Source organism: Pseudophryne corroboree, chromosome 2 (genome assembly GCF_028390025.1).
Source record: "Pseudophryne corroboree isolate aPseCor3 chromosome 2, aPseCor3.hap2, whole genome shotgun sequence".
Classification (NCBI taxonomy): domain Eukaryota; kingdom Metazoa; phylum Chordata; class Amphibia; order Anura; family Myobatrachidae; genus Pseudophryne; species Pseudophryne corroboree.
Window position 1 is genome coordinate 698,752,049 of NC_086445.1, and position 13,180 is coordinate 698,765,228.

At 43.9% G+C, this 13,180-nt stretch overlaps 1 protein-coding gene across 6 annotated transcripts in view; it reads right to left on the reverse strand.

The window, feature by feature from the left end:
* The window catches only part of ATP2B4 (ATPase plasma membrane Ca2+ transporting 4), a 324,819-nt gene that overhangs the window by 278,806 nt on the left and 32,833 nt on the right, over positions 1-13,180 (reverse strand). Inside the window, exon 2 of one of the 6 annotated variants that reach the window (XM_063955269.1) lies at positions 1,152-1,281. The exons of the other annotated variants lie outside the window; for them this stretch is intronic. The gene's annotated coding sequence lies outside the window, so the exon portion shown is untranslated. The remainder of the gene's footprint in view (positions 1-1,151; positions 1,282-13,180) is intronic. 6 annotated transcript variants of the gene reach the window in all.

A 13,180-nucleotide genomic window follows, 5' to 3' on the forward strand; every position in this document is an offset into this window, starting at 1 on the left:
TTTTCATGGTGATTCCATTCAAAATGAAGAATTATAATAAAAAATAAGCATAATTATAAAAAAAAATGTTTATAGTTTTTGTGGATCTGCTCATAAGGAATCACACAAGGGCAATCACAAGGACAGTAAATTAAGGAGTTGAACAAAACAAGACAGAAATGAAAAGGTCCGATCTTTCATGGACTCTGAATGTTAAATCGCCATAAAGGCGATAACACCTAGTTTTCATGAAGTAAGTACATTGAAAAAGGTCAGGGCATGGGACCATCTGTCTGACAAAAGGAGGTGCCATAGAAATACAGAACTTCCAGAGATGTAAGGGCCTCCTTTTAAATACAGCATTTAACAGGTTTACTTTTGAATGGGTGAAAAGAGATCACACAGCACTCTAGTCTTTAAAGGAACAGCTATAAGAGATTATACAAATGATTTAAAAAGAAAAGAACACACTTTGCTTACTCAGATTTTTGGTTGCAAAACACATTCTGAGACTGATCGCTGCAGAGAAGTGATCCCTTCTCCCCAGCCGTAGCCATGGTGCAAGGCGTAGTTCTATTGCTAAACACTTGATATAATAAGTAATTATATGCAGTTAAACCAGAGACATCTAATGAGTAATTACCACTTATATTAACTAATATAGAGTGTCACCACTAACATTACCTTTGTTGGGATTATAAACATTAGTATTAAATAAAGACATGTACCAAGTAGCATGATGTAGTAACATATTAGATTGCTTAACCAGTAAAAATAAACTCATGTTGTCAGGACAACCATGTTGTACGAAGGTTTGATAAGAGTGGATGTGCGAGAGTGGATGTGTGGACAGGTACATCATAACATACAGAAATTCTACATGTTGCTTGACAGCATTGCAGCTAGTTCAGAAGAATTTTGCATGTCTGCAATTTCTATGACACAGGTATGCAGCATGCAAGTGACCTAAAAGCAGTGCAACCATGCAGCATGTGCGGCTGTAGGTGTTCATGAGACTCTTACAGAGGAGGGCAGCCGAATATCAAGAAGCCCAGTTGGTACCAATTTAAATCGGTGACATTACACTCTTACTGGAAAATCAATTCAGCATAATGTACTGCATCAATGCATACATTACTACTTATCACAGTAGTCAAACATTACTAATTTACCTGTACACCCCTGTGGGGTGTAAGAGAAAGCTACAGATGGCACTTGTCACTGGGCCTTTGCATGACCATTTCAGAGGCGCTTTGTGAATCTTGTGCGGATTTAAAATCCTCCCAAACAGTGGTGGTATGTCTATAACAATGTAATCAGAAGAAGATGATACATTTAACTTTTTTTCCAAAACTATCCACATAATATTATATATATTTGGACTTAGCCATACATATAATCACATAGATACAGTCCTCAAGGACCACCAACAGTTCACATTTTCCAGTTCTCCTCACAGAATCACAAGTAAAATAATTAGCTCCACCTGTGGATCTTTAAAAAAAAAAAAAAAAAGTCAGTGATGTCGACGTCGAAAATATTATACCCACATGCATCAAGTACAAACACCACAGAGTGGCCTCCGTGCGTGTGCTTGTTCTGCCGTGCATGCACATGCCCGCACGCTGCGTACATTGGCTCATGAGGCCCTGCGTATTAGCGCGTGATAGGAGTAAATACGGTAGCATACGCATTTGCATGGAAAAGCCACAAAGACATAACTGACATTTCATCCACGTAGTGCACAATTACACATAGCCCACATTCACTACACCAGCAAGTTACATTTACTTTAGAAATGGAACAATATAGAGGGATTCAACTTTACAGGATATGAGGGGACAGAATTAGGTTAGGAGGTGATGTTTGGTATCCAGTTGTACAGTATTTCAAGGGCAATATTCCGATGGCAGTTTGCAGAAAGTAGCACGCTCCTGCGCATAGATATGCGCAGGAATATATTATTAATATCACACTCTATGTACTGTACTCTTCCACTGGGTTCCCACCGAATATCAAGACATCTGCAAGTACACCTGGACTAAGCATCGCCCACCTGTTCAAATCAACCTATGACCCCTCATGTACTGTAAATGACCAGCTCTTTGACCTATGAAAGTAGAGATTACAGTTTCCTTTGTTTCATGCTTTGGACCATTGTATAAAACCAAGCCTCCTGGCTGGCCTCAGTCTATTCTCTGAAGGTCATCTATCCAGATTGACTGAGGACCGGAACCGGGTTGCGCAGGCGAACAAACGTATGTATCCATTGGTTGTAGCCTTTTCTCTTATGTGATTGTATTACTGTAGTACCCCCCTTTGAGTAAATATTTGTTGCTGGGTTGGACCACAACATTACATAACAACTGGTGTAGCATTGCTTTCCTGTTAGGGGTTATAAAGTATATTCCGCCGCACGTGTAGCTACTTTGTGCTTACAGCGTGACGGTGTGCTTACGCAACGTGTATGCATTTCATAAGGGTATCACACACACGCTTAGAGGGTTGCAGCAGCCTGAAAATTTCTATATTTAAGGTATTGCTTTTTTTATTCCTGTAAGTTAATTGAACTTAACAGTGAGTAACGACTACACCTGTGCCTGTGCACCTGCTAGATGAACTGGTGGTGACATGAACTGTTGGGGGTCTTTGAGGATAGAGTTTGGGAACCACTGATATACAGATGTGTCCTCCTATATCTTTGCTGCAGTTGCGCCAAACTGTCCCTCTTGGCACTCCAGGTCCAGTGAGAATATGCTAGCATTGGGCGTCTTTTTGCCAAAAATGAATCTTCAACACAACACAATGCAGCTAGGGCACACCAGTAGACTGTACTAATTTATTTCATATGCAAGATTTGTATACCTGTGTGACAGAGTCTCTGAATCTGCATACGAAGTACTACAATGCAGCGGCTGTGGCTTTTTTCCATGTCAAGTTCTGTTGTGCTTCATATACAGCCTCAGTTGCATCCAAGTATACAAGTGTCCCATATCAAATTAAATCAGTAGTCTCCTGATGCATCCTAGGCACATCAAGTTGCCAATAAGATGCATTTTTCTCCAAAATGGATGCCCAATGCCAGCGGAGTTGCACGGTACCTGTCAGCTCACTCACGACAGGCATCTCCCGCTATGTGGCTTATGCAAGCTAGATGTACGAGTACACATTGGGAAATATAGATAAATATGGAAGGCGCTAATCAGAGTTTCTTATAAATTATGACTATTACCATAAAATTATACACAATATCTTTGCAGATTTGACATGTTAATCCGTAGTACTTCAGTTAATCTATCATATTCCCCACCAAGGCATCTTCTTATTCAGAAGAAGAGATGGAAGCATATTGTTTGTAACAGTTCTTTAGCTAAATGTCTTCCTTATACGCTGATCTGTCCTTCTGATAGTGGTATTGTGTAATTTTGTAATATTTATTATAAAAAAAATTATATATAATCAATATAGAATAAGGTTACATAGCATGCATAATCAATGCTGTATAACCCCACTTAAGGTGTGTTAGTTCACAGCTTCCTGTCCTATCCTCCTAAAAGGCCCTACACACTGGTCAATCTGACTGAAAGATATGAACGATCTCGTTCATTAATGAACGAGATACCGTTCATATCTTTTAGTGTGGAGGCACCAGCGATGAACAATGCGCGGCCCCGCGCTCGTTTATTGCTGGTGTCCCGTCGGCCGTGCATGCAGGCCAATATGGACGATCTCGTCCATATTTGCCTGCACTTCTATGGAGCCGGGTGACGGGGGGAGTGAAGAAACTTCTCTCCCCCCGTCACTGCCCACCCGCCGCCGGGTCGCCCGTCGGCCATATTCGCCGCCGGGCAGCTCGGCGGCGGATTGTTAAATGTGTAGGGCCCTTAAGTGGCCGTGATCTGTTGATAGTGGTGGCACCTACAGTAGTTGAGGTCACAAGCGCAATATTCACCCTATGCGATTTATCTTGAAGGAGATTTCTTCAGGGGTAGGTTCAACTGCTGTTGAAAAACTATATCTTGAACGTATCTCAGTCCTTCAATGGAGGAGTAGTGCACTCTATCTTCTCTTAATAAGAAGACTGCTTGGAGGGGAATACAAATGATTCACTTAAGTACTATATATTATAACAAATCTGCAAAGACATTGTGTATATTTTATGTAATACCCCTTTCACACCGCATCTATAACCCGGTAAATTGCCATTTTTTAAGCCTTCCAAAACGGTTCTAGCTGCGGTGTGAAAGGGCCACTTTGAATTTACTGGTTACAGATTACTGGTATTTTAAAACGGTTAAAAAGCAGGGTCCTACACGGGTCAGACCAGTTTCATTGTGCAATGTCAAAGGCCCTGAAACGGTATTTCCAAACCACAGAAGTTGATAGGCTGTCTCCATGCGTGATGTCACCAGGCAGAGGCAGGAAACAAACTGGGGGAAACACATGAGAGTGAAGAACCATTTTTTTGTATACAGAATACAGTTTAAAATGGCAAATTGGAGTGATGAGGAGGTTAGGGAGCTGCTTAGGATGAGAGGGGATGAAGAAATTGCTAGACAAATCACTGGGACAGTGAAGGATGCAGTAATCTACAAAAACATGGTAAAGATGCTTGAAGCTGCTGGGTTCCATCGTACGACAAGCCAAATTATTAATAAATAAATAATTAATTAATAATTATTAATAATGTGTGGGACAGAAAGGTCCATTTAAAATGACAACCACTGTTTTCTATGGAAGAAACGGGTTCAGTGTGAAAGGTACCAAAACGGTAATATACCAGTTACAACATGCGATGTGAAGGGGGTTTTACTGCTCAGACCTGTTTTAAGAACCGTTTAAAGAACTGTTTCAAAAGCAGGGTTTGCGATGTGAAAGCAGCATTATTGTTCCTAATAAACTTTACAGAAAAAAACATTTTAGAAAGTATTTTTTGTTGTTGTAGATGCTGTGGCGACAGGGGATCTGTCTGGAGGAGCTGCTTTAATGAAACGATTACTACCAGATAAGAATTTAGTAGTCTATAGTGCAAGAGAAAGTTTTTGGTTGATACTTACTCATTTTATTTTTTAATTTTATTTATTTATTTACACACACACACACACACACACACACACACACACTTTGTTGCTTGAGGACACATTCAACTTTGAATTATAGTATAAATAGTTACATACTGTTGTTGACAGAATCTCATCCGCTATTAGCGGTTAAAAAGCTACAGCCATTAAACTGTATTTAATCATACACTTGCAATTTGTTTGGGCTATGCCATGATATCCAGCAACTAACCAGGTGCTACAGTCAGGTTACCATACAGAGCATGTCAGCAGGTATGATTAGAATGTCTAAAGTTTCAAAGGCCGCACTGTCTGGCCTGGGCCATTGATCGGCAATCAAACAAGCCAGTATGTATAGCAATTTACGCATGTATAATAAAATGTCTGTGTGTTACTGTGAAGCAGCCGGTAAAATTCATGTACTGTGGGTACATGTCAGCCGCTGGTGGTCTTCAAATCATGGAAGGATTAAGGACCCTATTCAGTAAGGATTGCAAATTCTGCATTTTAGCAAAATCTGCAATCCTTAGTCTCGCATGCTGGGGGCTGCCCATCACAGAGCATGGCCACCCAGCATGCTAACTGGCGCCTCCTCCCGCGACCACTCACTAATTGTGATCCAGCATATTTAGTGCGCTGTCATAGACAGTAGGTAGCCCCTGCCGCAGGAGGTCCGTCGCCATCTTTTTTATAGGAGCAGCTGCGTGTGATGTCACGTAGTCGCCCCAATCACGACACGCCTCGCATTTGGATGCTGCCGCCCCCATTTCCCTCTCCGCCTTGGAAACGCTGCTGCTGCCCCACTCCCGCGAATGCCTCTGCCTGACTGACAAGCAGATGCGTTCGCATTTACTGCGGGTCACCCGCAGTAAATGCGGGTGCATGCGCAGGATGGCACCTGCACACGCGCCCGCCAGGCGAATTCCGCTTGGAGCACGATTTGCAGTCCAACCTGAATTAGGTCCTATATCACTTTAGACAGCAATGCTTCCCTCTGTGCAAGAATTATTTCCAGATTAAGATTTCGGGGGATATCCAAAATAGCCCTGGTAATTTACCGGGGCTAATTATCCCGCCGGGGGCTATCCTATTAGTCCCGATAAGCCAGCAGCGCTGCTCCTCAGGCTCCCACCGGTCACATGGGCGCTCCCCCATCATGTGAACGCTGCCAGGGGAGTGTGGGGGGGGGATGCGGGTGACGGCGCTGCCCCAGCTTCACCGCCAGGGGTCACTACGCCGAGTGACAGCTTCAAGTTCCGGGCCACGGCCCCATGCCTGCAGTCTCCCCCCAAACATACTTGAAGACGTGCATTCAATTTTTTTAAATCAGATTAGTAGATCACTCAAGCCTCTTTTACACAGCCATAAAAAACACGGGATTTTGGTCTGTGTAAATGGTCATGGAGCGGAAACCTGGGAATTTGGCGGGTTACAGTGTAAAAGAGGCTTTAGAGAGACAATCACAAGGCTCACCTGACATTTCTACAAATTAAATCCAGAAGGCCCAGTCCTACCTCGGTACATGACGCATCTCAGTTATACTTTCAGGAATTTACATAGATCATTCATAAATGTAAAAACAAAGACCCATTCAAGCATATAGTTCAGACTTAAGTTTATTGGTCTGTCTGTCTTTATCAAAATTGATTTTCCAAGAGAAAATAAAAGGCACGTCAGAGCCCAAAATGCATAAGACAGAACCCATCTCTAATCCTATTAAACGTTTTCCATAACTTCCTTCCCTTTAACTCAAACTAGTGACGAATAAATCAGGCGCACTATTTGAGTTTATTTTCAGCTTTTTAGTACCATGACCATTAAATCAGGAGCCAGATGTCATCTGAACCAATGCATAGGATCTCTATTTCAGCTGTCTAGCAGATAACCCAGTAGATAGCTACAGCAGGTAACTGGCAGGGTCTCGGGGAGGAATATGTACTATTGCAGTAGTCTGGAGTAATGTGTTGCGTAAACCCCCCCCCCCTCCAAAGGGAGGAAACATTACCTACACAAAGCAATATTTAGCACTCTCCTAGATAACAATTTTAAATGTTTTAAAGCATTTACATATAGACATACAGTAAATGCTAATTTGTCCTTGCATTCAAATTGTCTTCATAGAACACAAATAATAACATAAGGGTTTGATCTCATTGTACATTAATTTTGTATTATCTCTAAATTAAAAACTACTGAAAAAAAAAAAAATCCAGTTATGAATCATGAACCCTCTGTACTAAGTTTTAGAAAACACTGATACAGTACATCTACACTTACAGATTTTAAATTGGCAACAATGTCCCAAAATACCCTCCCCCCCGCCCCCCAACCTCAAAAAATAAAATATGTTATAAATGTTAAGCTGTATCAAATATCCATATCTCCAATAGGGGGTTTGTTGTCACCACTGTTCATTCAGTCACTTGTAATCACATGCTGGTTTCATGAAGTTCTGAAGTTCTGTAGGACTGTGCCTTTAATATTTAACTCCCCCCCCCCCCTTCTCTAGTCTGGGTACACCACAGTCAGAAGTGTCTTTGTGCTATTTTTAGCAGTATGACTGCAAGAGATGGGGGAATCCTGCCCTGCTGCCCCAGAAGAGGTGGAAGGATGCCAGAAAAGGCAGAGTCTACAACAGACATGCTGTGAAGGGCTTTTCTAACGGGAAACCCTTAGAGAGAAAAAAAACAGAATCCCAATGCTTAAAGCCCTCTAAGGATTCAAGTCCGATCACATCATGCAGAATCAAGTATTGACAAGGTAACCAAAGAAACACATACAGTATCATTGTCTATGTTTCATCACATCTCTAAATTTCACCCTCCAGTCTCCTGGTAAGATTGCAGGACCGCCCACACACTAGAATGAATAAGAAGGATTGGGCTGGGAGGATTTCTGGATGGCTGTGTATCCATGGAATTGATGCACCCACCCGACGCATTTTAATACCTGCACAAACATATGCATAAATCACCACTCTGTCTACCTAGATATGTAGCTGCTAATTTACTGTACATACATTCTTTATGATCAAGGAAGGAGAAAATGCTCTGTGCATTCGAAAGGGAAGCAAAAGATGCAAAACGATGGGTAAGGAGAGACTGATGAGAGAGTGAGGCATAAATAAGTAGTAGAATAAAGGTATTTTTTTCTATTAAAAAAAACTTACACACACACACACACACACACACACACACACACACACACACACACAAAAAAGGAGATTGAAAAAGTAAAATGTAAAACCAGGAAGGTGTTCAGGTCATAGATATATGTTCTAGACACACCCTGTTCTCTTTAGCCTCCTGCGTCTGTATCACACCCTTCCTTGATGCACTGCAAGAGTTAAAAATCAAACCACAGTCTGGAAAATATAAAGCAGAGCTCCCAGCATGCCTTGCTCCTGAGAACGAGGGGGCCGTGTTCCATTTATAAACTGTTCCATGCAGTAAGCAGGTCCAGAGAGAGAGAGAGAGAGAGAGAGAGAGAGAGAGAGAGAGAGAGAGAGAGAGAGAGAGAGATGCACAATAATGTACAAAAGAAACAAAAAATACAGAAAGTAAAACGTTAAAAGGGTAAGTAACAGTTATATTTTGTCGGTGTCATATGAGGCACAAATAGATCAAGAAAACGTAAAAATAAGACTACAGAAAGGGTTTAACAATGTAAAACAATGTAAATGTGATAATAATAAAATATGAGAATCACATTGTTATCAGAAATAAGGGTCTTCACAAGGTTGTTAGACCAATTCATGTAGCAAAAGAGAACCTAATAATAAAAAAAAAAATCCAAAAAAGGTTCATACAACTTACCACACATCCTTGCCTGAGCCTCTCCCTATCTCATTTCTCTTTTCAGAACACAATTTTGATCTCTGGTGCTAGGTGACAACCAAATTATATAATGAATTACAAAAGGGAACTTGGCTTCTGGCCCAGAGACTTACTAGTATGTGAAATGGACACAATAGCCAAATAGAAAGACTGAAATAAGAAAGCATGAACAAGGTTATTCTACAAAAGCCAGAGAAGAAAGTATAGAGGAAGGAAGTGTAAAGAAATATGTTTATGGAAAGGGGACAGAGACCAAGATGGATGAACAGCCTAGAAGGAAAATCACAGACACAATGGAAATTAGCGTGTAACCTGCATAAACCTAAATGTAATGTGTTTAAAGATGAAGAAAGCATATGTAAGGGAAGTACAGGCATAAAAGCAGTGAGGGAGGGACAGATCAATGCTCAATTTTATAGGGAGGAGTCCTGGGGAGCTGTCAAAACATGTCTGGCTTCAGATGGACATTGCGCTCCAAGCTTTGGAGATACAGTTGGCAGTTCATGCTCAGTAATCAGCTGTTCTAGGCACTCTCATCCACTAACCTTCTGCAATTTCTTATTCATTCACACACCTACCATGCCTCATGGGGGACATTTTTAATTGTTTTTGGGTCATTAATAGAACAGAAACACAAGCATTCTCCAACAAAATAGGCATTGCTCTTTCACTTACACCAAGCAAAGCACCACTTATATTCTGTGACATTCCAACTAGTACAAGCACCTCAACCAAGAGCAAACATCTCTGTGCAATGGGCCCTACACATTTAACGATCGTCCGCCGAGCTGCCCGACGGCGGATACGGCCGACCCGGCGGTGGGGGGGCAGTGAAGGGAGGAGTGAAGTTCCTTCACTCCCCCCGTCACCCGGCACCATAGGAGCGTAGGCAAATATGGACGATCTCATCCATATTGGCCTGCATGCACAGCCGACGGGGCACCAACGATGAACGAGCGCGGGGCCGCGCATCGTTCATCGCTTGAGCCTCCACACTGAAAGATATGAACGGTATCTCGTTCATTAATGAACGAAATCGTTCATATCTTTCAGTCAGATCGACGAGTGTGTAGGGCCTATAAGTCAATAGCAGGAAGCAAATAAAAGAGAAAAAAAATTCTGTAAAAAACATATTTCAACTGTTGTATTTCTGTTGCTTAGAAACTATACGCAAATATCTGACAATTTACAGCCAACACTACCCTTTTTCCTCAGTACTGATCTTCATAGTAGACCTCATAACACATAAATGTTAGGGATGCGGCCAGCATCCCGGCGCACAGGATGCCAGCAGTCAGTGACTGACCCTGGTATCCCGGCGCTGGAACCCCGACCAGCGGCATAACAATGGTAAGAATTGGGGTGAAGGTTAGGGCAAGGGCCCACAGGGAAGCTTAGCCGTTGCCGCCACCACCCTGTGTCTTAGCCCTAGCCACCACCCCCTGTGATTAACCATAGCAGACATCCCTTGTTTCCTTAGTCGTAAGCGCCACCCCAAGTGGGTTAGGGTAGGGGTAATAGTGTTCACTCTAGCAGTGGGGCAAGGCAGGGCGCCAGACTGTGAGGGGCACAAGTGTGCGCGTGCCAAAGGGGGCGTGACCATGCAAATAGGGTGTGTGGCCAATCTACATACTACAAGTGGGCGGTTCAGCCCACAGACGGGGGGCATGGGCGGCCGGCGGCGTCACTGTAGGGGGCGTGCCCAGCACCTACAGAGGTGCTGGGCTTCCCCCAAGCACTCTCACAGTGTGAATGGATGCCGCGCGCATGCACACGGCATCTTTACACGCTGGGAGGGCAGAAAGCGGGCGGCTGTTTTAGCAGGGTGCAGCAGAAAGGGCAGGGTGGGTTTTGCCCTTAAAAAAATAAATTAAGAAATAAATAAGATAAAAATCGGGCAGGGCGCAGCGCCCTGCTAAAACAGCCTAGCGTGAACACTAGGTAAATTAATTACCCTGTCGGCATTGTAAAAGTCAGGATTCCGTGGTCTATCATGTGACCATCAGCAAATCATATCACACCGAGTGCATATCCCTGAAGTCAATGAGAGAGAAATTTCTGTCATTTAGTTGTGTTTGATGCTACAAAAATAAGATTTTACTCACCGGTAAATCTATTTCTCGTAGTCCGTAGTGGATGCTGGGAACTCCGAAAGGACCATGGGGGGAATAGCGGCTCCGCAGGAGACTGGGCACAACTAAAGAAAGCTTTTAGGTCACCTGGTGTGCACTGGCTCCTCCCACTATGACCCTCCTCCAAGCCTCAGTTAGGACACTGTGCCCGGACAAGCTGACATAACAAGGAAGGATTTTGAATCCCGGGTAAGACTCCTAGCAGCCACACCAATCACACCGTATAACTCGTGATACTATACCCAGTTTAACAGTATGAAAACAACTGAGCCTCTCAACAGATGGCTCAACAATAACCCTTTAGTTAACAATAACTATGTACAAGTATTGCAGACAATCCGCACTTGGTATGGGCGCCCAGCATCCACTACGGACTACGAGAAATAGATTTACCGGTGAGTAAAATCTTATTTTCTCTGACGTCCTAGTGGATGCTGGGAACTCCGAAAGGACCATGGGGATTATACCAAAGCTCCCAAACGGGCGGGAGAGTGCGGATGACTCTGCAGCACCGAATGAGAGAACTCAAGGTCCTCCTCAGCCAGGGTATCAAATTTGTAGAATTTTGCAAACGTGTTTGCCCCTGACCAAGTAGCAGCTCGGCAAAGTTGTAAAGCCGAGACCCCTCGGGCAGCCGCCCAAGATGAGCCCACCTTCCTTGTGGAATGGGCTTTTACTGATTTAGGATGCGGCAGTCCAGCCGCAGAATGCGCCAGCTGAATTGTGCTACAAATCCAGCGAGCAATAGTCTGCTTAGAAGCAGGAGCACCCAGTTTGTTGGGTGCATACAGGATAAATAGCGAGTCAGTTTTCCTGACTCTAGCCGTCCTGGAAACATAAATTTTCAAGGCCCTGACTACATCCAGTAACTTGGAATCCTCCAAGTCCCTAGTAGCCGCAGGCACCACAATAGGTTGGTTCAAGTGAAAAGCTGATACCACCTTAGGGAGAAACTGGGGACGAGTCCTCAATTCCGCCCTATCCATATGGAAAATCAGATAAGGGCTTTTACATGACAAAGCTGCCAATTCTGACACACGCCTGGCTGAAGCCAAGGCCAATAACATGACCACTTTCCACGTGAGATATTTTAGATCCACGGTTTTAAGTGGCTCAAACCAATGTGATTTTAAGAAACTCAACACCACGTTGAGATCCCAAGGTGCCACTGGAGGCACAAACGGGGGCTGAATATGCAGCACTCCTTTCACAAACGTCTGAACTTCAGGTAGTGAAGCTAGTTCTTTCTGGAAGAAAATCGACAGAGCCGAGATCTGTACCTTAATGGAGCCTAATTTCAGGCCCATAGTCACTCCTGCTTGTAGGAAATGCAGAAATCGACCTAGTTGAAATTCCTCTGTTGGGGCCTTTTTGGCCTCACACCAAGCAACATATTTCCGCCATGTGCGGTGATAATGCTTTGCAGTTACATCTTTCCTGGCTTTAATCAGCGTAGGAATGACTTCCTCCGGAATGCCCTTTTCCTTCAGGATCCGGCGTTCAACCGCCATGCCGTCAAACGCAGCCGCGGTAAGTCTTGGAACAGACAGGGCCCCTGCTGTAACAGGTCCTGTCTGAGAGGCAGAGGCCATGGGTCCTCTGAGATCATTTCTTGTAGTTCTGGGTACCAAGTTCTTCTTGGCCAATCCGGAACGATGGAGTATAGTTCTAACTCCTCTCTTTCTTACTATCCTCAGTACCTTGGGTATGAGAGGAAGAGGAGGGAACACATAAACCGACTGGTATACCCACGGTGTCACTAGTGCGTCCACAGCTATCGCCTGAGGGTCTCTTGACCTGGCGCAATATTTTTTTAGCTTTTTGTTGAGGCGGGACGCCATCATGTCCACCTGTGGCCGTTCCCAACGGTTTACAATCTGCTTGAAGACTTCTGGATGAAGTCCCCACTCTCCCGGGTGGAGGTCGTGCCTGCTGAGGAAGTCTGCTTCCCAGTTGTCCACTCCCGGAATGAACACTGCTGACAGTGCTAGCACGTGATTTTCCGCCCTTCGGAGAATCCTTGTGGCTTCTGCCATCGCCATCCTGCTTCTTGTGCGGCCCTGGCGGTTTACATGGGCGACCGCCGTGATGTTGTCTGACTGGATCAGCACTGGTTGGTTTCGAAGCAGGGGCTCTGCTTGGCTCAGGGCGTTGTAAATGGCCCTTAGTTCCA